The sequence below is a fragment of the Felis catus genome, chromosome C2 (genome assembly GCF_018350175.1).
Source record: "Felis catus isolate Fca126 chromosome C2, F.catus_Fca126_mat1.0, whole genome shotgun sequence".
In the NCBI taxonomy this organism is placed as follows: domain Eukaryota; kingdom Metazoa; phylum Chordata; class Mammalia; order Carnivora; family Felidae; genus Felis; species Felis catus.
This window is the reverse complement of record NC_058376.1, coordinates 3,991,355-4,013,835: the sequence shown is the minus strand read 5'-3', so window position 1 is coordinate 4,013,835 and position 22,481 is coordinate 3,991,355. Positions and strand designations below refer to the sequence as shown.

General features: G+C 53.3%; 1 long non-coding RNA gene across 1 annotated transcript; it reads left to right on the top strand.

Annotated features, from left to right (window-relative positions):
- Positions 1-44: 44 nt before the first annotated feature.
- LOC109503289 lies at positions 45-19,879 on the top strand. Its single transcript, XR_002162178.3, has 3 exons — positions 45-604; positions 4,005-4,190; positions 16,634-19,879. It is a non-coding gene; the product is annotated as an uncharacterized LOC109503289 (long non-coding RNA).
- The last annotated feature ends 2,602 nt before the right edge of the window (positions 19,880-22,481 follow it).

Genomic DNA, 22,481 nt, shown 5'->3' with positions numbered 1-22,481 from the left:
ATTGGGCGGCTGGCCCCGGGGGGCGGGGCGAGGGAGGTGCGCCGCGCCGGGGGCGGGCGAGGGCGGGCCTGACGGGAGCGCCGCGGGCGTCCGCGTCCTTCCGCGCCCCGCGCGCGCCTTCCGCCTGGCGTTCCGCGTCCGCCCGCGCCCTTCGAGCGCCTGCTCCGCGCCGGCCCCGCGGCTTCCCCGGCTCGGGGCGCCGTTCCACTGCGGGCCGCTCTGAGGCTGCGGAGGGAGCGGGAGGCGACTCGCCGCGGTCGTTCGCCTCTTTCGGCCCGCGCGGCGCCGCCGCACGACCCTCGGGGGCCGGTCCTCAGGCCGGGGACGCTCGGCGCGCGGCGTCTCCGTCGGGGCTTCCGCCGCGCCCGCGCTCGGCGGCCTGCGCGGAGGTGCGCGGGGTGCGGGGTTTGCAGAGCTGACCTTGATCGCCCACCTGTGCCCCAGCCGCCGCCCGGGCTGCGCTGCAGGGACCGCCCGGGAGTGAGCGGGGGACGGGCCTCCCGGTCGGTCCTGCGCTAGCGGAGGAGGATGCTGCCCTGGTCGCCAGCTTCACGTGGCTTCTGCTTGTCATTGCGTGGCCACAGACCGCCTGCAGCCCCAATCGGTATTAAGTGATCGCTCTGCACCTAACTCCCTTCCTCCCACGTCAGTGCCCATGTCAATTCGTTTTCTTGCACGAATGTTGTAATTGGGAAGCTCACTTCACTCGCAATCTGGACCAGAAATTTGTTACGACAATTGCCCAACTCTAAACACTAGCTCTAAAGAAATGTTCTGTTAGACAAACTCAAGATCAGTCTGGTGTATTCCCCAAAGCCAGAGGGGAGGAAGGTGGGGGAAGGTTGCCTTCTAAAGCGGTAATGTTAGGGCAGACTTAAATTCTGGAATTTAAGTCGTGGTTAATACCAGGGCACCTGGGTGGCTTATTAAGCCTCCGACTTTCGGCTCAGGTCATGATCTCATGGTTCATGAGTTTGAGCCCTGTGGTAGGTTCTGTGCTGATAGCTCAGAGTCTAGATCCTGCTTGGGATTCTGTGTCTCTCTCCCTGCCCCTCCCCTGCTAGCACCCTATATCTCTCTCTTTCTCACTCTCTCACTCAAACATAAACATTAAAATAATATTTTTATGTTTTTTTTTAAATGTTTGTTTTAGAGACAGACAGCACAAGTGGGGGAGGGGCAGAGAGAGCTGGAGACAAAATCTGCAGCAGGCTCCAGGCTCCGAGCCGTCAGCACAGAGCCTGATGCCAGCCTGGAACCCAGAACCATGAGATCATGACCTGAGCTGAAGTCGGACACTCAACCGACTGAGCCGTCCAGGCGCCCCTAAAATAATATTTTTAAATAAAAAAAAATCATGGTTAATACTTTTAAAATGTCTGTTAATCTTTTAATGTAATTTTTCATTTTTTTATTAAAAAATTTTTAATATTTATTTTTGAGAGAGAGAGAGACAAGAGTGTGAGCAGCGGAGGGGCAGAGAGAGAGGGAGACACAGAATCCAAAGCAGGCTCCAGGCTCCATGCTGTCAGCCCAGAGTCAGACTCGGGGCTTGAACCCACAAACAGTGAGATCATGACCTGAGCCGAAGTCAGATGCTTAATGACAGAGCCACTCAGGCACCCCTGTAATTTTTTATTTTCAATCTTTAGTTTTTTTTAAGATTTTATTTTTAAGTAATCTCTACACCCAACTAGAATTTACAACCCGGAGAGCAAGAGTTACACGCTCAACTGACTAAGCCAGCCAGGCACCCCTAATTTCATTTTTTAAGCTTGAGTTGATGCACATGACCCTGGCTGAAATCATTTATGAAATGTTTGAGGAGCATGTGTAACAAATAATCTTGCCTTAGCGTGATAAAAATTAAAAATTTGTTCCATTGTAACAGCTTTATTGCCAGTTATCTTAGTTTTCACTAATTTTAAGAGGATGCCCTGGGGGCGCCTGGGTGGCGCAGTCGGTTAAGCGTCCGACTTCAGCCAGGTCACGATCTCGCGGTCCGTGAGTTCGAGCCCCGCATCAGGCTCTGGGCTGATGGCTCAGAGCCTGGAGCCTGTTTCCGATTCTGTGTCTCCCCCTCTCTCTGCCCCTCCCCCGTTCATGCTCTGTCTCTCTCTGTCCCAAAAATAAATAAACGTTAAAAAAGAAAAAAGAGGATGCCCTGTCTTGAAAAAAAAAAAAAAGAAAAAAAGAAAAAAGAGGATGCCCTGTCTCAAAGAATGTTGCACCTGAAAATTTTCTCCTACAGCTATTTCAAACCTTTAAGAAGTGTCTGTATTTTGAACTGAATGGGTAGCAAAGAGTGGTTTTGGACTTAAAAGAAGGCAGAATACAACAGCGATTGTAGGGTTTTCAAAGGGTCTTGAGTTTTAGGGTCCCCTGGGATTAGTGTGAGCGAGCACCCGTAGCTACCCCCGTTTGGCGGTGAGCAAACCAACACCGTGCTAGGTAGCAAGAGCCAGAGCTAGAAGCCAAGTTCTTTGGTTACTGTTCTATTCCAAATACCGAAAGCGACCTCCCTCAGATTACCTTCCACTCTAGCTGCCTCGGGAGGACACGTTTTGGTGCCTGCACCCTAAGCCGTGTGGTCAGGCTCTTGCCCTCACTGCTTCACTGACCCCGGGCTTGACGGACACGTCCAGCAGAAACCTCAGTCTGTCAGTTGACCTCCTAGGTTTGTGGCCCTGAACCTGACCCCGTGGTTAACGCTCACCCTCTGTCGACTCGTCACGTCTGTCCCTGGGACAATTAACCCAGGTGCCTGAGCCAGGAAGTGGGGCACCGTGTCCTCTCTTTCCTCAGGTCCAGGGTGCAGCCTATCACCAGATCTGATCCGTCCACCTCCTGAACATTTGTCTGATCACATAATGGCCTCCCACCCCCAATCACTTCTAGATGGCTCTCCCAGCTTCCAGATTTCTCCCTTTTAATCCACCCTCGATTTGCAATCCAAGCGATGTCTTTAAACAACAAAAGGTATTGCGCCACTCCCTTAAATTTTTGATGGCCCTCAACTACTCGGAGGCTAACTTTCAAACTCCAAAACGTGACCCACCAGAGCGACCACCTGGCCCTCCTATAATCCCATCTCCCCCTCCCCACCTCCCACCCCTACCTCTAAACAAATCAGGCTCTGTCTCTCGCCTCTGGGCATCTTGTGTGTGTGTGTCATCTCCCCCTTCCACACCACCCCCAGGCACCTCTAACCTTGAGCTTTTCATCCCGTTGGCTCAGATTACTTCCCACTCCCTCCCCCGCCCGGGATTCCACCACCTCTGCCCTCACCTCCTCAGCCTCCCTCTGGGTCTGGGGCTCCCTCTGGTGCTCCCACAGCACCTCTGGTAGTTGTTACATACCACCTGTGTATATTCTAGTGGCTCTGCCTGCTGGGACCCTCTTAGCCCCCAGTGGGCCTCTTCACCTCTGCCTGTCCAGAGCCTAGCACTGGCCTATAGTCGGAGCCCAACGTGTGTGTGTGTGTGTGTGTGTGTGTGTGTGTGTGTGTATAAAATATGGATATATATGTATAACTAAAACATATATATCAACTAAAATATATATCAACTAAAATATATATCAACTAAAATATATATCAACTAAAATATTTATAACTAAAATATATATAACTAAAAATATGTAACTAAAATATATGTATAACTAATATATACAACTAAAATACATGTATGACTATATAACTAAAATATATATAACTAAAATCTATGTCTAAACTAAAATAGCAGCTAAAATATATATCAACTAAAATATATACAACTATATATAACTAAAAATACATATATAACTAAAATATATGTATAATATAACTAAAATATGTGTATGACTAATATATATAACTAAAATATATATAACTAAAATATGCATATAACTAAAAATATGTAACAAATATATATATAACTAAAATATATGTATAACTAATATATATATAGCTAAAATATATCCGTAACTAAAATGTATAGGTAACTAATATATATGTATATGACCAGGCTCCTATCAGACATCACCGTCCGGAGAGGCCACAGCTACCAGCCATGACAGAGTCCTGCGAGTCTGTCTCACGGGCGCCCCTGTGGTCTGTCCTCACCTGCCCTCTTGCCGTGCTCCTGGCCGATGGTTGTAGGCGCTGCACCAACGTCCTCGGGTTTGCGCCCTCCCTCCCCGGGCCAGTCCAGGTGAGTCACATTTATGTCTCTAAACGCAGATCGGATGGGTGCAGCCTCGGTGTGGGCACGGCCTACCACGTGGCACACGGGTGGCTTCTGTATGTTCCTCCACTTGGCCGACTGCTCGGCCACACACAGCTGGCTCACGTACTGGCAGGGATTCCCTTTTCTTTCTCCAGCTGCTGGCAGATCCCTGTCTGTCCTTCAAGAGCCACCCTCCTGCCTCTGTGCTCCAGCCACGCCGCTGGAACATCTATCTATTCTGTTTGTGGCCTGCTGGCAGGCCATGGGCTCCTCTGATGCCAAAACCGTGTCTGTTAACCCGCGTATTCTCAAAGTTGGGGGCCTGTGTCCTGGGCCGTCTGCTTCCCACGGCCAGGTTTCCCTTAGAAACTGTGTTACGATGGGGGCGCCTGGGTGGCTCAGTCGGTGAAGCATCCGACTTCGGCTCAGGTCACGATGTCACGGCTTGTGGGTTCCAGCTCCGCGTCGGGCTCTGTGCTGACCGCTTGGAGCCTGGAGCCTGCTTCGGATTCTGTGTCTCCTTCTCTCTCTGCCCCTCCCCCGCTCATGCTCTGTCTCTCTCTCTCAAAAATAAGTAAACATTAAAAAAATGTTTTTTAAAAGCATTAGCCTCTACACATTTGGAAGTGGGAAGTTTCAATCAGCCGCAATTCTCTTAACCATCTGTTGCATTTTGAGCATGCATCTAGAGGTCCAAATCTGCCCAAACTGTAGTTTAAAAAATTAGGTTGGGGGGCGCCTGGGTGGTGCAGTCGGTTAAGCGTCCGACTTCAGCCAGGTCACGATCTCACGGTCTGTGGGTTCAAGTCCCGCGTCGGGCTCTGGGCTGATGGCTCAGAGCCTGGAGCCTGTTTCTGATTCTGTGTCTCCCTCTCTCTCTGCCCCTCCCCCGTTCATGCTCTGTCTCGCTCTGTCCCAAAAATAAATAAAAAACGTTGAAAAAAAATTAAAAAAAAAAAAAATTAGGTTGGAGGGGCGCCTGGCTGGCTCGGTTGGAAGAGCATAGGAGTCTTGGTCTCAGGGTCATGGGTTCAAGCCCCACGTTGGGTGTGGAGATTACTTAAATAAATAAATAAATAAATACACTTAAAAGAAAAATTAGGTTGGGGTAGAGGGTGACGTATTCATTTCCTATTGTTGCCGTAACAAATTACCACAATCTTGGTGGCTTAAAGCAGCAGACATTTATTGTTTCACGGTGCTGGAGGCCAGAAGTCCCAAATCTGTATGGCTGGGCTGAAATCATATGCTCTCTCTGGAGGGTCCAGGGGAGAACCCTTGCCTCGCCTCTTCCAGCTTCTGGTGGCTACTGGTGCTCCTGGACTGGGGTCACGTCCCTTCACCCTCTATGGTCACGTTGCCTTCCGTGTGTGTCACCCGTCTTGATTCCCTCTTACAGGGACACTTGCAATGGCATCTAGGGCCCACTGGGGTAATCAAGAATTCTCTCCGTGTCTCGGGGTCTTTAACTTAATCACGTCTGCAGAGACCCCTTTTCCAGAGAAGCTCGAATTGCAGGCTTCAGGGATGAGGACCTGAACTGGTATCTCTGGAGGCTGCCGTTCAATCTGCTACAGGGGAGGGGTCCCGGATCCCTGCTGGCAACAGGGGAAGTTCTTTGAAAAGCCCATGACCGAGAAAGAAGAACCAAAGGGAACGTGGCTGGGAAGTGGTAAAGTAATCAGGATGCTGCACACACCATGCTTTATGACGGCCCCTGCCCAGCGGACGCTACGTCCAAGCCTCAAGTAGGCCCAGAACTGGAGCGGGCCATAGCCGTCTTGTCGACGGGGTGGAAATTGGGCCAGGTTAAGTATCACTCCCATCGGGTGCTCACAGTGGAGGAGCCTAGTCTTTAAACATTATCACGAAGGGGGCAGGGACGCTGAGCCGAAATTCCTCCCCGACCCGAAGCATCAGTCTGCCGTGTGCTCGTCTTTTCTCAGAAGGGTCCGCTCGCCTCCTCGCCTCTCTCCTCACCACGCCGGTCCTTGAAGACCTGAGACACCTCAAGGTCCTCCAGGTGGGCAGACAACTGTTCCGGCTAGGAAGTGGATTGCATCCACACAGTTTCAAGCAGCCCTTTGCCTTAGGCGGGATTGGGGAAGGACGCGTGAGTGCACGTGCGCATAACAGCAGTAGTAATTCTGGATATTGGATTATGAACTGCATACAATAAGGAAACGGATTTGCGTGGGGTTTCTTTCTTTTTCTTTTTTTAAGTTTCTTTGTTTTGAGAGAGAGCGAGCGCGCACGAGTGAGAGAGGGGCAGAGTGAAAGGGAGAAGCAGTGTCCCAAGCAGGCTCTGCACCATCAGCACAGAGCCCGAAGTGGGGCTCAAACTCACAAACCGTGAGATCGTGACCCGAGCCGAAATCAGGAGTGGGACGCTTGACTGAACCACCCAGGCGCCCCGAGAAGGGATTCCTTTTGTGCCTTTCTGTAAGTGGCCGTCATGAAAGCTGGTGAGGAATACAGGTCCCTTAAAATCTGCACCATGGGATTCTTTGGGTGAATCAAAATGGATCTACATCCCCAAAGCGTCACACTCGGGTGAAGAATGACGGCTTTTGTTGAACAAGTGTCTGCCCTCCGCTGTGATCTGACCTGCACAGCCAACCCTGCTCTCCAGGGATGATAAAGCCGTCCACACCAGGAAAGCGAGGCTCACAGGGCCAGGAGGTGCAGGAGGGGGTTTGGAATCACGTCCGACAGCTCTGAAAATGTTCCAGATGTTTAGGGTAGAACTCCTTAGCTGTTTGGCCCTTTATCTTCTTTTTCTCCTAATGGGAAGGGGTGAATCAGGAGCACAGAGCTTCTGTTAGACGATTTGGGAGGGGAGAAAGGGGTGTGCAGATGGGGAGTAATCCGGCGGGCAGCAGGAGGCGGAGGGATTCATACCCCATGGCCTGTGTTCGGTGAGCTACTTATTCGATAAACAGCGAGGTATGTGGGGTGTGGATCAGATCTGAATCTTGGACGGCCTCCTTTTCTCCCACCCTGCCTCCAGCATTCTGATGTCTGTGCCTGCCATGGCCCAGGCATTAGGACTGCAAAGATGAACACTCGATGGTCCCTGCCCTCAAGGAACTGTCATCCTCTCTGGGGAAAGAGACGGGAACCAAGTGGTGAATGCTACGAGACTGGAGACTCGTGTGTGCTCAGGACGGTGAGGGAAGGCGGTTCCGCCTCTCCTGGGGACCCAGATGTCGGATGGGCCTGATGGTGGAGGCAGCCCACCTCCATGGGCCCACGGCTCTTAGGAGGCCTCCTCAGAGCCACGAAGATGAACCTGGAATCAAGCAGTAACCGCCTTGCCCTACAAGAACCACACAGCAAGAGGACCCAGCTTTACCCCTGACATTGACTGTGCTGATTCCGGGACAGGCAAGAGGGAGCTGACCGTCATTCTGGATTTGTAGGTGGAGACGCCGCCTTGGGAGAGCAAACAATGAGCTCACCAAAGGGTGTTATAGGCTGGGCCGCCCTTCCCACACAGCAGCTTCTTCTGTGTGTCTGTAAGCACACTGGCATCGTTTCCCACCACGACATTTCAAGACAGCCGGGCACATTTGTCCAACGTGACATCAAGCTTCACGAGGTTCTGTGCATGTCGTGAATAGGCGGCTAAAACGTGGACTCCATCTATCTGACCCTGAAGCTATCCTTAAAAAAGTAGAGATGAGGGGCGCCTGGGTGGCTCAGTTAGTGGAGTGTCTGACTTCAGCTCAGGTCATGACCTCATGGTTCGTAGGTTCGAGCCCCGCGTCGGGCTCTGTGCTGACCGCTCGGAGCCTGGAGCCTGCTCCGGATTCTGTGTCTCTCTCCCTCTCTGCCCCTCCCCTGCTGGTGCTCTCTCTCTCTCTAAAAACATATACAAATGTTAAAAAAAAAAAAAAAGAGTAGAGGTATGATTGACCTTTTTTTTGTCTTTTGTTTTTTAAATCTTGGAGACTTTAGAGATTCATCCCTTCTCTTTGGGTAAGAGTCAGCCTTGTTGACCCTGGTTCAGAACATGAGTCACTCTACTGGAAAAGAAATATGAACGTGCATTTAAACTTGATTGGAAAAGTACTTACTGTACTAAATCATCTCCGAGATTCATTTGGATGCTTGGCGTGTTCTGTGCTAGAAACTTGACACCTGTCAACATCTTAATAAATATTTCCCCCCAAATTTATGTTAAAATATCGAGATTAGAACTAGACTTGGTAAAATGTTACAGAACCTAGAGGTTTACTTATGAAGCACTCTGGTAAAAACTGGGTCAAGCGTTTTAATCTGTCAGCTCCCTTAGAAAGCAGTCCCCCCTCCCCTCTTAAATGTGACTCAGTTGATTTGGGACACCGCCTGGTTCCCTGATATCTGTGAAATTACTACTTCTAAACATAGATGTCCTGTTCTTTGTAAGCTTTCTTTCTTTCTAAGGTAGGCAAATTATTGTCAGCGTTCTAACACTTTGAAAATGGATGGGTGGTGATGATCAGTGACCAAGAACCATCATGATGTCATCTGAAGTGTGGCCGAGACTGCATATTTAACCCATCTGACATGTCATTGGCTATAATAAGCCTATGCTTTTCGAACATTGCTTGAGACCATTCCCAAGAGTTTTGACTTACGAAAATCAACTAAATTTAGAAAATAAGACGTTTGGAGTATGCGATAGGGAGGCAAAGGTGAAAAATTGTTTGGCTGTCCCTCGGAAATGTGATTTCCTTTTCAGATGTAGTTCTCTCCCCTGGTGACCAGCAGGCTGGAGTGATTGGTTTCATCACGATGGCAAGGCTATCAGGGTGATATTATAGTGCCACTGTATTGTCAGCAAGGTAACAGTTATTCTGAAACTCACTGGTGTGCTCTTTCTCCTGGGATTGAAGTTAGCTCATCAGAATTCTGTATTAAAGGGAAGCAGGTGGGGCTCCTGGGTGGCTCAGTCAGTTGAATGTCTGACTTTTGATTTCAGCTCAGGTCGTGATCTCTCGGTTCGGGGGATCGAGCCCCACGTCAGGCTCTGTGCTGCCGACGGAGAGCCTGCTTGGGATTCTCTCTCCCCCTCTTTCTCTCTCTCTGCCCTTCTCACACTCATGCACACCCTCTAAGTAAATAAATAAATAAATAAACATTAAAAAAAAAAAAAAGTGTGCCTGTCCCAAGGCTGGCTCCAGTCAGTCATAAAGAAAAGTCAATCGTAATTATAAAGCAGCTTCAAGATTCCAAACTCAGTGGCATTTCACCATGTGGTTAAACTTGGCTTCTTACACGACCGACAGAGCAGAACAGAAGACAAGCCACACACCAAACAAGATAACAGAGGGTGAGAGGGTGTAGGAAGTTAAAGAACCCAATGCGAAATCAGCCTGTGGGCGAGCAGTTGAGATAAGGCCTCCGTCGGGTCTGGGTCGGCGCTCGGAGCTCACTGTTTATTATGTCCAAGCAACGGAGGGTCTCTGTTCCTGTTGGGGATGAACCGGGCAGAGTCTTTGGCCGCAGCTGCCTTTCTGAGGTGGTCAGACACAGAGGGGTCACGTCCGAGGAGTCTGACAGTTTGCTGCAAAAACCCTCCCTTTTTAAAGGGGTGTCATCAGCCTTGGGCCCCTGCAGGCCCCCCCTGCTCCTGCCGGTTATCAGTTCCGGGGTGTCTCCAGCCGGTGCTGGTCTTGCTACCGTATCCCGAACTGCTTGCGTCATTGCTTGACCCAGGCCCCTGCTTGACGTGACTGACTCCATCTTGCTCTCTACAGGTACCCTCACTGCTTCCCCTGTCTTTTACTGGTCAGTAGGTGAGCGGCCTACCTTAAGCTCAGGCACCAGACAAAAAACCTAAGTGGCCCCCAAGACAACAATGTTTTAGGAAAAACCTATTGCTTCAGTATAAACTAGCCTTCAGGATAGCATTGCTCAGCTAATGTTTTAAACAGGCCCAAAGATGTACAACAACGTAAAGAGACAGTAAAACTTGTGCCCGTGACCCGTCATCAAATGGAAGAACAGAAAGCCACAGAGCAAAGCTGAGCTTTCGCTGGAGAATGTCAATTGAAACCAAAACGCCTTCAAGTCTGAGGGTTGATATTAATCATACAGTAGAGGAAGAAGCTTCCCTCAATGACTGAGAAACCATGGTTTAATTCTGAAGTTAGGAAAGATACACAGAGAAAGTTCCACGAGGGACAGGGAGAGTGAGGGCAAACTTGAGCCGTGGTGGTTCTGCTGGCCACGACTGGTGGAGCTGAGCCACAGCCACAAATACACACGTGGTGCTTATTTTCGATTTGATTTTTGATTCATTCTTACAAAGGTGGGCGCCGGGAGGCAGACGATTCGAAGCTGAGAGCAGGGGGGCGGGGACCAGTGCCAGCTTTTCAACTTAGTGACTGGGTGACCTCGGCCAAGTCACCTCACCTCCGAAACCTGCCGCTTCCTCCTCCCCCCTCCCTCACGGTCGCCTTGGGAATTTCCACCTCCTGAGCTCCTGCAGGTCAGGTGTGAATAGCAAGTGAGATAAAGGTCAAGTGCTTAGCGCTGCGCGGCATATGATAGGGATTCAACAAGACTTAGAGGTTATAGCTATTTCCACTCCTTGCTCAAATAACTGCGTGGCAAATTGAAAGCCGTTCCAGAGAAACATAATCGGGTCTGGAGTAAGTGCAGCCAGGAATGGTCCTGGAGCGGCCGGCCTCGGGGACTTACCGAGATGCACGGGATGACACGCCATCAGTCTGGGAAGATGCTGTCTGGGACGAGACTGAGTCTGAGCCGAAAAAGTAATCCCACAGATGGATAGAAAAAGGTTATAAAGTTAAGACAGAGTCCCTCCTGTGATGTGACCCACGTGATGATACACTGATAGAAATAACTTGCTCAAAACTCTCCTGTGTTCCCATTTGAAACTAATTATGGCGGTATGAAAGCCAGGGACCGTGAACACTGTGCAAACAGAAAGATGCGAAGCAATTCCGCGCACGTTTATAATAGTTTAAAAATAGAATGTTGGCAAAGGTTGCTAATTAAAGAGCTACTAAATTTGGGCAAGATGGAAAGTTGAAAAACGTGTTCTGAGCAAAGCTGTGCTGGGGAGCCGGTTGCAGGATCGACGGAACAGGAGGTTGGCGGCGAGGGCGCGGGGCCAGCCGTGACAAGAGGCCAGCCGCCCGGCTGCCGGTGGCATCCCGGGGAAGGCCCAGCAGCAGGTTTTGTGGGTCAGCGGTGCCCGCAGGAAACACTCCTCTAAGGCATCACCCAGTGAACCCCGTCACTGGCTCACCAAACACCTCCACGTTATTTTTGGTAGTGAAAACCCTACCGAGTTGTAGGAATTATAAAATCGACCATGGGGGAAACACAGATTTGAAAACAAAGTTAATTCTAGATTAACTTTCAAGAGTTTTGCAATACACTAATGACCCAAATGCTTTTTTTTTTGTTGTTTGTTTGTTTTTTATTTGGAGAGAGAGAGGGAGAGAGAGAATCCTAAGCAGGCTCGGCACTGTCAGCACAGAGCCGGATGTGGGGCTCGAACTCATGAACCGTGAGATCCTGACCCTAGCTGAAACCAAGAGTTGGATGCTTAACAGACTGAGCCACCCAGGCGCCCCTGGAGCCCATCTTTCAAAGGCCAGGTTGAGTGTTGCTTTGTAGCCGGGGAGCAGGGGTCCTAAGCAGACCAGCCTGGGTCACTCGTTGCTGACAAAACCCAGAGACAGTGAACGAAGAAAGGAAGTTATTTCAGGGGGGCCAGCATGGGGAAGACAGTGGACGAGGGTTTCAAAGACCATCCCCAAAGTGTGGGAAATACTCCAGGTTTGGGTCAGGAAAAGTGAGGCAAAGGTAGTAGGTCCGTGCAGGTGGGTCAGGTCCGTCACTGTCTTGGGGTCAATCATGCTGGGTCTCCCCAGCTCCCGGTGCTTGTTGCCTGAGGGGGTAGTTGGGGCTCCCACCAGGGGACACTTCGCCCTCAGGGTCTTCTGCCTGAGCCCAGAGACCCACTAGAGAGAAGAATCCAACCAGAAAGTTTGAGGTCAGAATGGGAGCAACCAAGCCCCTTTTCAGCCTTTCTGGTCATTTCAGTGGAACAACCCCTGGGGCCCGGGACAGGCATCTCCTAAGGGTCGTGTGGGAGTGTTGGTTTCCACCCCCATCTCCACCCTGGGGGTGTGGACTCTGCACATCTCTGTCACTCACTCACCTCATTTCTCAATTCCCAAACACCAGACAGGTGGGGACCTGGCCTCAGGTCGGGGCTCTGCTAATATTTGTGGATTGAATGGGGTTCTCCTTTCAATCTTTCAACCCAGCAGACTCTGGGCTTCCTTCTGAGCCTCCTTCCCTTCCACCTGTTGTGGGAGGAAGATCTTTCTCTGCCCTTCAAGGTCCTTGTGGCTGGGCTGAGAGTCAAATTGACACGAGACACATGAGCAGGAGGAAATCAAATGGAGTTTGGTGCCTACGGGGAATCCACAAAGACGTGGACATTCCAGAGACAGTCGGGCAACAGGAGGCCAGTAGGACGTCCTGAGCCCGGGAGGGGGTGGGCTCTGGGGGTCCCGAAGGGGGAGGACGCTAGCAGGAAGGGGAGAGGAGGTGTTTGGAGACAGCGTCCGCCCCGCTGTGCAGACCAGGCCCTTAGGTGCAGAGGAGCGTCTGGGAGAGCTCGCTTCCTGCTCGGGCTCTGCCTTCCAGCGCGAATGTAGGCAGTTGTGGGCGAGGTGAGGAACGTTCCCGAATCTGCCGGGCTTCGATTGCTTTCAACTCAAAATAGTCTTCAGGTCAAAGTGGCCCTTCTTGGGGCTGCGCGCCCTGGGCCCCCGCACCCCCAGGCACTCAGAAGAACTATAGGTCTTGCCTGCCCCACCCCCAGTGCCCTTTGATTAGCTAAGACCATGTGACTTGTTCTAGCTGCTGGGTTATGAGCAAAAGTGACGTTTGTCACCTCCTGCTTGGGCAACAACTTTATTCAGTAGTTCAACGAACATTTATTGTACATGTGCCAAGTGTAGGGGAACATTGTAAGGGGGGGGAACTGTGCTGGTGGGCCGTGTGCTGGGGGGACCTGTGCTGGGGGGGACACTGTGCTGGCAGGGGACCTGTGCTGGGGGGGGACTGTGCTGGGGGGACACTGTGCTGGGGGTGACCTGTGCTGGGGGGAACCTGTGCTGGGGGGACACTGTGCTGGGGAGACACTGTGCTGGGGGTGACCTGTGCTGGGGGGACACTGTGCTGGGGAGACACTGTGCTGGGGGTGACCTGTGCTGGGGGGACACTGTGCTGGCGGGGGACCTGTGCTGGGGGGGGACCTGTGCTGGGGGGGACACTGTGCTGGGGGGACACTGTGCTGGTGGGGGACCTGTGCTGGGGGGACACTGTGCTGGGGAGACACTGTGCTGGGGGTGACCTGTGCTGGGGGGGACACTGTGCTGGGGGGGGACCTGTGCTGGGGGGGGGACACTGTGCTGGGGGGACACTGTGCTGGCGGGGGACCCGTGCTGGGGGAGACACTGTGCTTGGGGTGACCTGTGCTGGGGGTGACCTGTGCTGGGAGGGACACTGTGCTGGGGGGGGACACTGTGCTGGGGGGACACTGTGCTGGAGGTGACCTGTGCTGGGGGACACTGTGCCCGGCAGGGGGAGGGCCCAGTGTTGCCGGGCAACCTGTCCCTGTGCCCCTGCCTCCCCATCCCCAAGCCGGGACTGGCTGGCACGTGAGGTCCAGCGCTGCCACTGGACACGGCCCCGCTGGCCTCGGATCGCGGTCTACCTTGCAGGAGCGCAGAAGGTGGGTGGGGGGTGGGTGGGAAGCAGAGGTGGGGAAGCACCCGGGAACCATCCGGAACAAGCAGCCTGGGGGTGGAACGTAGGCGGGGCGTGTGGAATTGTGGCAGTGGGTGTTGGTGACATCACTCCGACCTTAGCAGGACGTGCAGGGCTGGGCTGGTGCGGCCTCAGGGCCTACAGGCCGTGTAGCCTCCAGGTAGAGCTGACCTGCGGCCAGGTAGTTTGTGTCCCCTGTCCTCACCTCCTTCTTCTGGGAGCGCCCTACTCATCCCTCAACACAGCCAGGGCGTCACCGCCTCTGGGGCCTCTGGGGAGCCCTCCTTGACCTCTGCGGACAGAGCTAGGGAGTTTTTCCTTGCTGTTCCTTTGGGATTCCTGTGCATTCCCGGCACAGCCCCTAGAGTCGGGTGCAATGACAGGTGCCTTCTCACCCGTTGCACACTACGTCCCGCTCGCAGCCCCAGGGATTAGCCTCGCGCCTGCACACAGTGGGGCTTCATGCTGGCTGAGCGGGCAGGCGGGGCACGAAGAACAAGGAGGAGGGGTGGGACGTGGGGGTGGGGGGAAGACGGGCGGGGGCGGCATGGGTCCGAATTCCGCCCGGGAGGCCATCGCGAGCTGTGGTGGCTGCGTGGTCAGAGATGTGGAGGGGACGGGGCGTTCGGCCACGGGTGCAGGGCAGCCGAGAGCGGGTGGGACTGGACAGAGCGGGGAGCTGTCGGGGCTGGGAGGCGCGAGAGGCTGGGCCGGGAGGAGGGAATGGCCGGGAGCGGTACCGTGAGCTCGGGACCGACGGTTCGTGGTCCCGCGTGGTGACTGACCCGTGCTCGGCGCTCTCACTGACCGGCTGTCGGGGGAGTGAGCTGCCGTCTCTCCCTAGTCCTCACACTGTGCCGGGCGGCAGACTCACCAGGAATAACGCCTCCTGCAGAGACCAGTGCTGCCGAGAGGATGCTCTGGAAGCAGAGGCTCAGATGCGGGCACGGAGAAGCCGCACCCGGAGCAAGCACAGAGGCGTGTGGCTCGTTTCCCCGAGGTCCCGGGTCACCGGCCATCTCTGCTTCCCTTGCGTGTGCTTGCGGATGGCTTTGTCAGGTGCCGTGGTGAGCGGACCCCAGCCTGGCCCTCGGGGAGCCCTGGGGAGACTGCTCTGCTTCCTGCTCACTGGCCCGTAGCACCCCCGAGGACGCAGCATTCCCAGGGACAGTTGAGCCCTTAGTGGGTTGAATTGTGTCTCCAAATATGTCGACTTCCTAACCCTCTGAACTTGGGAATGAGACCCGATTTGGAAATGGGGTCTTTGCAGATGTAATCAAGACGAGGCCATGCTGGAGTAGGGCGGGCCCTAAATCCAGGGACCGGTGTCCCTGTAAGGGGGAGAACAGAGACACAGGGGACAGAAGGCCATGTAGCGACAGGGGTGAGACTGGAGTGAGGTGGCCCCGAGCCAAGGAAAGCCAAGGATTGCCAGCAGCCAGCAGAAGCTGAGAAAGACCCAGAGGATTCTTCTCGAGTCCTCAGAGGGAGCACGCTCCTGCGGCCACCTCGACTTTGGACTTGTGGCCTCCAGGACTGTGAGACGGGACATCTCTGTGGTTTTAAGCCACCTGATCTGTGGTCACTTTTTACAGTGGTCCCAGGACACTGATGCAGGCTGTATCACTCAGTGCTTGAGAAGAAGGTTCTGGTCCAAATTGAGTTCTGTCTCGACCCCACCAGGGATGAGCTGTGTGTGTGGCCGGGAGTGACTCACTTGGCCTCTCTGTGCCTTGCTCTCCCCCTGGGCTGTTGAAGGGCCGAGTTAATGAGTCTGACGTATCAGACGGTGGACAGGTGCTAGCATGATGGATGGAAGCACCCTAGGCGCACCAGTGATGGAAGGGCTCACGTTTCAGGATGGAAGTTTCCGTTGTGTTCAGCCCCAGTGCTTGCTCCTGGGGCACAGACTTGTTCTTGTCCTTATGACACCTGTACTCACATCTGTAGGACCTCAGAGCAGGCGGCTGAGCCAGCAGCAGGTTACTCCCTCACAGTGTCCAGGAGAGAAAGCCCACAACCCAGCTGTCGGCGGGGCTGTGCTTCCTCTGAAGCCTCCAGGGGAGGGGCCTTCCCGCCTCTCCCACCCCCCCCGGGGGGCCAGCAACCCTTGGCTCGCGGCCGTCCGGCTCCAGTCTCTGCCCCTGGCGTCTCCTGGCCTCCCCTCCCCTGTGTCTGTGTCCTCTTGTCATAGGGCACCAGTCACTGGACTGTGGGCACATCCTACTCCAGCATGGCCCCGTCTTAGCTCAATCACGTCTGCAAAGACCCTGTTTCCAGATAAGGTCCCGTCCCCCGGGCATCTGGCCTCGGACTTCGATGTATGTTTTGGGGGAACGCAATCCAAGCCGTGACAAGGTCTCTTATGAAAACTTCTAAACGTTGCGGGGAGCCATTTTCGTTTCAGACACTTGGGATAACAGGTTTTTAAAACCTGTGTTTCAGAAAGGAGCACGGAGTAGCCACGGAGGCACGTGTCAGAATGGGTGCTGAGGGCCGGCCGCCTCGTGAGGTCCCATGAGTCGCTCGGGAGAGTGAAAGGTTACAGCCGTGCGTGTGTGCGGAGGGACTCCCTTTATTTGACCTACAGGGATCCACTCACCCGTCTGTTCCTTCAACAGATACTTGTGACGTTCTTTTGCATCCTGGGACCCGCGCAGGACCACGCAGGGGGCAAGGAGCCGGGCCTCACCCCAGCAGCACCTCCTAGGACTGCCGGTCACATCACACGATGGGGTGCTCTCTGCCCCGCGCTCACCACACTTTTCACCTGGTGCTGGTCCAGCTCAGCCCTGGCGTGAACTTGTCCTGAGCTTTTTCCTCCTCAAAACCTCCCATCTTTTGCTCCACATCAGGGTGGCTTCCCACCCCCTCGTCCCTGTACCCAGGAGGGGGCTGCACACGATCTGAGCTTCTGCTGACTTCGTGGAAGCAGCGGACCAGACCCCACGGTTATCGAGCCCTGGTCTGGGTGGACAGCACCCATTCTCACCATCGTTCTCTGGACACACTCACCAGTGCCGGTTACACAAGCTACCCATGCCCGCGGGTGACGCAGGTGTCGATGAAACCCAGAGTCTTCGCGAAGGAAAAGTAGCCAAAGTCATGTGAATAACGCAGAGTTGAAGAATCAGCCGTTAATTAACCTGAGTTTCATCAGCCATTCAAAAACCTCAGATGAGTGCCATTTGTGGGTTCTCCAGGGAAGCAGAATCAACAGGATGCGGGTGTGTGCCCGTGCACGCACATACACATCTATGAATATTCATATGCATTTACAAGGGAGAGAGAGAGAGAGAGATAATTGTTTTAAGGAATTATCGTACGCGATAATGGGGGCCGGCAAGTCCAGAAAGTTCAGGGTGGGCCGACAGGCTGGGGACCCAGGAAAGAGTTGCAGTTCGAGCCTCCATTTCGTCTTTTGGCAGAATTCCCTCTTCTTTGGGAGAAGTCAGTCTGTGTCTCTGAGGCCTTCAACTGATTGAACGAGGCCCACCCACGTCACAGAGAGCAATCCGCCCCACTCAGCGTCCCCTGATTCATTGTTAATGCCATCTCAAACACGCCTTCATAGAAACATGCCTTCATAGAAACGTTTGACCCGAAGCGGGGTGCCATAGCCTAGCCAAGGTGATGATCACATACAAAATTTATATGTGATGATGCATCACATGGAAAATTAACTATCGCATATGGCCAATCTAGTTTCCAATTTACTTTTATTTAAACAAATCAGTTTTTCTAAGCCTCCAAATTAAAACGGTGTGAAAATGAGAAAAAATAAGACCTCACCATGAGAGCTAATGTGTGGGTTTCTCAGACTAGACGCCTGGAGAGCTAGCCACTGTGCAGGGGCTTGCTAGCCTTTGATGTGACAGTTGTAAATCTGTCAGAGGCACGCTTAAGTCTGCAGTCCCATTTATGTCAAATCATTGGGCACATCCATTATTCATGCCTTCTTCATTTGTCTTTGTCGTTTTCCTTTTTTCCCGGTGAGGATAAAAATAGAATGGAACTAATGATAACCCTGTAGTTCCTGAGCCCTGCAGTGACCCAGAATGCCACGGTGTTAGTGACACCCAAGCACGAGACACGTCCGTCATTGAGCAGAATGCCCGTGGATCTGAAGCAGAAAGTGTCCGTGCTGTTGACCCTGGGTACTGGATCCTTCCTGCGTGTGGGGGGCTGTCCGTGTGTTTCTCAGACGCCGAACCAAAGACATGACCAGACATTGCCCCCCGTCCCCTGGCCGAAGGGTGGCAGGGTTGATCTGGCTGCAAAGCAGTAGCTCAGAGCATCGGGCATGGGCACCAGCTCCATGGGGGGCAGGGAGAGCCCAGGGTGACAACAGGCTGATGCTAGGAGGCCACACAGACGGTGCACAGAGAAAAGACAAGCACCTTGGCGTAGGGTAGCGGCCGTAGCCAATGCAGATGGGCGCTCAGGAGCCGCGAGGCCGTCGCTCTCATGCCAGGAGCCTACGTGCGGTCCCAGAGCCCTGCTGCGATCCGTTCTGGGTCCAGCTCTTCTCTTCCCATCCAGTGCCGAAGGGTGACCTGGCCGCACGGCCCCAGTTGCCCTCGTGGGTGCGAGACCTTGGTTAAGACAGACAAAATCCGGCCACCCCCAAGGGTCCAGCACCAGGCAGGCTTCAGATTCTGGGGGGCACTGCATGTGCCAGCTGCACGGCCACCACGCTTTGTCTCCCACTCAGGACAGCTTGCAAATACAGAATCGGAGAGGCCCTATATGGAACCTTCCCTGTGGTGTGGATCAGAAGACAGCACGTACCTCCCATGTGACCAACGTGCTCCGAGTACCGGGATCTCTCACGTGAGGAAGCTTCTCAGGGTGCCGCGTGTGTCCTACAGGACCTCAGGGCCCTCCAGGGCGTCATTAGCGGTCCCGTGGAGGAAAATGATGGAGACCAGCACGTTGAGATGCCTCCCGCGTGCCCCCTCCCACCTCACGTTAGCAGCTGGGGCAAGAAAATGCAGAACCTCCATTTCTGAAAGTGTGCTGAGCCGACGCTTCACCAAACGAGAGACACGGACCCCAAATAAACACATGAAAAGATGCTCGACATCGTTAGTCATTAGGGAAAACGGACATTAAAACGATAACAAGATACCGCCACATTCCTGTTAGAACGGCTAACGTGAGAAGTACCAACGATATCAAAGGCCGGCAAGGGTGTGGAGCGCCTGGAAGGCTCATCCACAGCTGGCGGGAAGCGGTGCAGCCACGTGGCAAACAGGCGGCCGTTTCTCGTGCAGTCACACGGAGGCTTTCCTCTGCGACCCAGCAGTGCCCCTCCCGGCTCTTTACCCGAGGCGGAAGAAAACCTCTAGCAGCCTTATCACCCAAACCGGAGATGACCCACGTGGTCAGCTGGCACTTGGATGAAGGAGGGTCACGTCCACGCACTGGAACACCGTTCGGCAAACGAACGGTGTCTGAGCTCGAAAGCATTACACTAAGCGGAAGAAGCCAGGGGCTGAATGCTACCCACTGTGCGATGCTGCCCTTACGACATTCTGGAAAGGGCAAAACCGCAGGGACACAAATCAGGGGTGCTGAGGGTGGGCGGAGGTTACTGACAGCAAAGGGGCACGGAGGAGATTTTGAGGAGATGGCGTGCCCCGGGTCTCGATGGCAGTCGTGGTAATGTGGCTCCCGCATTGCCGACAAGGGGGGGCTGCACACCTGAAAAGGATGCCGTTTTTTTGAGGCGTAATTGACGCGTCACCCTCTATTAGTTGAAGGTGTACAATATGATAATTTGGTTATAAACAGACATGCTTTTATTGTGAGATGAGAGCGAATTCATCGTATGTTCATTTTATCTCAAATCCATCTTTTTTATTTTTAAACATTTTTCATTATTTAAAATTTTTAAATGTTTATTTATTTTTTTTTTTTCAAAATTTTTTTTCAACGTTTATTTATTTTTTTGGGACAGAGAGAGACAGAGCATGAACGGGGGAGGGGCAGAGAGAGAGGGAGACACAGAATCGGAAACAGGCTCCAGGCTCCGAGCCATCAGCCCAGAGCCTGACGCGGGGCTCGAACTCACGGACCGCGAGATCGTGACCTGGCTGAAGTTGGACGCTTAACCGACTGCGCCACCCAGGTGCCCCTTAAGTGTTTATTTTTAAGAGAGAGAGGGAGAGAGAGAGAGAAAGCATGCACCACTGGGGGAGGGGCAGGGAGAGCGAGAGGATCCCAAGCAGGCTCCGCGCTGTCAGGGCAGAGCCTGGCCCGGGGCTTGAACTCATGAACCGTGAGATCCTGACCTGAGTCAAAATCAAGGGTCAGACGCTTCACGGACCGAGCCACCCAGGTGCCCCTCTAAATAAATACGTCTTCAAGAGAAAAAGAAACAATGCAAAAAATAAGCTCTTCTTCAAAAGGGGTTGAAAGGTTAAGTTCGCAGTCCTGAATCTCTGAAACCTCGCTGTGCTCCCCCCAGAAAGCTGAGAGGAGGGCAGAATTTCAGAGCAATCCTTTCTGGATCTTTTTAGTTCTGGGTTTTAGGCTTGGGGCATAACCCACAGGCTCTCTTTAATTTTTTTTTTTTTTTTTTTTAGTGTTTTATTTATTCTTGAGAGAGAGAGAAAGAGCACAAGCAGGGGCTGGGCAGAGAGAGAGGGAGACACAGAATCCAAAGCAGGCTCCAGGCTCCGAGCCGTCAGCGCAGAGCCCGACGCGGGGCTCGAACTCACGAACCGTGAGATCACGACCTGAGCCGAGAGATCGTGACCTGAGCCGAAGTCGGACGCTTAACCGACTGAGCCACCCAGGCGCCCCTACAGGCTTTCTTTAAAACTAAGAGGTGACGAATCTTTTCATGCCTCTCCATCTTCCTTCACGCAAGGATCATTCTTAAGACTCTCTGCTGAACCTTTAGTACAGGACTCTTTCTTTTTCTATCCACAAAGATATCAGGAAACGGTATTTTTGGCGAGGCTTGCTTACGGAGACTTGTTTTCTCCGGAATATTTCTCTGAGCAGAAATGTGAATGGTGAGATCAGTCGCTGGTTCGGGAGAGTAGTTCTGAAGCGAGGAGTCAAAACTTGGACCGATGCTGCGATATTTATACCCCTTGAAACAAAACGTTACTTGGGATGCTACCTCCATCGGGAGGTCCCCCACGGGCCCCACCACGGAGCCCCCCGCGGTGGGTGTGGGGAGCAAGGTGGCTGTGATTGTGTGTGGGGGTGGGGTGGGGAGGGTGCTGTGCCTGCTGAGTCTCCCCGTGGGTTTGAGTCTTTGCCCACGCTCCTCGACACTGCCCAGCCCCAGCCACATGTGGGAAGAAAGGCCCATCGGGGTCACCCCTCCCCACCAGAGAGGTGCACCTGCTATGGTACTTGAGCCCCCACTGACGCACCCTCGGCACCCAGAGCCCACGGCTGACAGTGGGGCTCGCTCGGTGTTGCTCGTTCTGTGGGTCTGGACGAGGGCGTGACGCCGCGCATCTGCCATTATAAATGGTACAGATCAGGGGTGCCGGGCGGGGGGCTCAGTTGGTTAAGCGGCCAACTTCAGCTCAGGTCATGATCTCGCAGTTCCCGAGTTCGAGCCCCGCATCGGACTCTGTGCTCCCGCTCTCTCTGCCCCTCCCCTGCTCGTGCTCTGCCTCTGTCTCTCTCTCTCTCTCTCTCTCTCTCTCTCTCTCTCAAAAATAAATAAACATTTAAAAAAATGGTACAGACCAGCTTCACGGCCCGAAAACTCCTCTGTGCTCTGCCTATTCATCTCGCTGGTCTCCCCAAACCCTAGCAACCACTGATCTTTTTACCGTCTCCATGGTTTTGCCCTTAGTTTCTCTTCTAAAATAGCGTTTTAGATGGAAGTCACTTGAACCTCGCAGGGAAGCTGGAAGTTACAGGAAGAGGACGAGGTTTCCCACGTGCCCGAGACCCCAGACCCCCTGCCCTGTCTGCTAGAACCTCTGCTACACTGCTCTGCATGGGTCCACATATGGATCTGAATTATTCGCGAGTACATTGCATACGTCATGAGCCTTGCTCCAAAATACCTCAGTGCGTATTTCCTAAAAATCAGAATACGCCCTCACATAAGCCCTGGCTCGGATTCTTGGTGGGGGATCAGTGGAAGGCTCCTACCCCATTGGAGGACATGCGTCTCTCCTTCTCCTTTCTGCTTCTTTCCTCTAGGAGCCCCGTTCCATTCCCAACTGCCTCTTCCGGGGTCTGTTCCGGTTCCCTGTTCTGTGCCTCTGACTTCTCACAGTCGGACGGCTCTTCAGCCTGTAACCCTGCGGAACTGCCCTGTACTGTTGTGCAGTCTGCATACTGCATAAAGGCTCCAGGTGAAGGGGGCTGCCTCGTTCCGCTCATGGGCTAGATGCTCACGGAACTGCCTCTGCCCAGAGTGTTGGGTTTTCCTAATCCCTAGTAAGTCATCCTATGGGCCAGATGCGGTCAGTAACAAATTGTTCT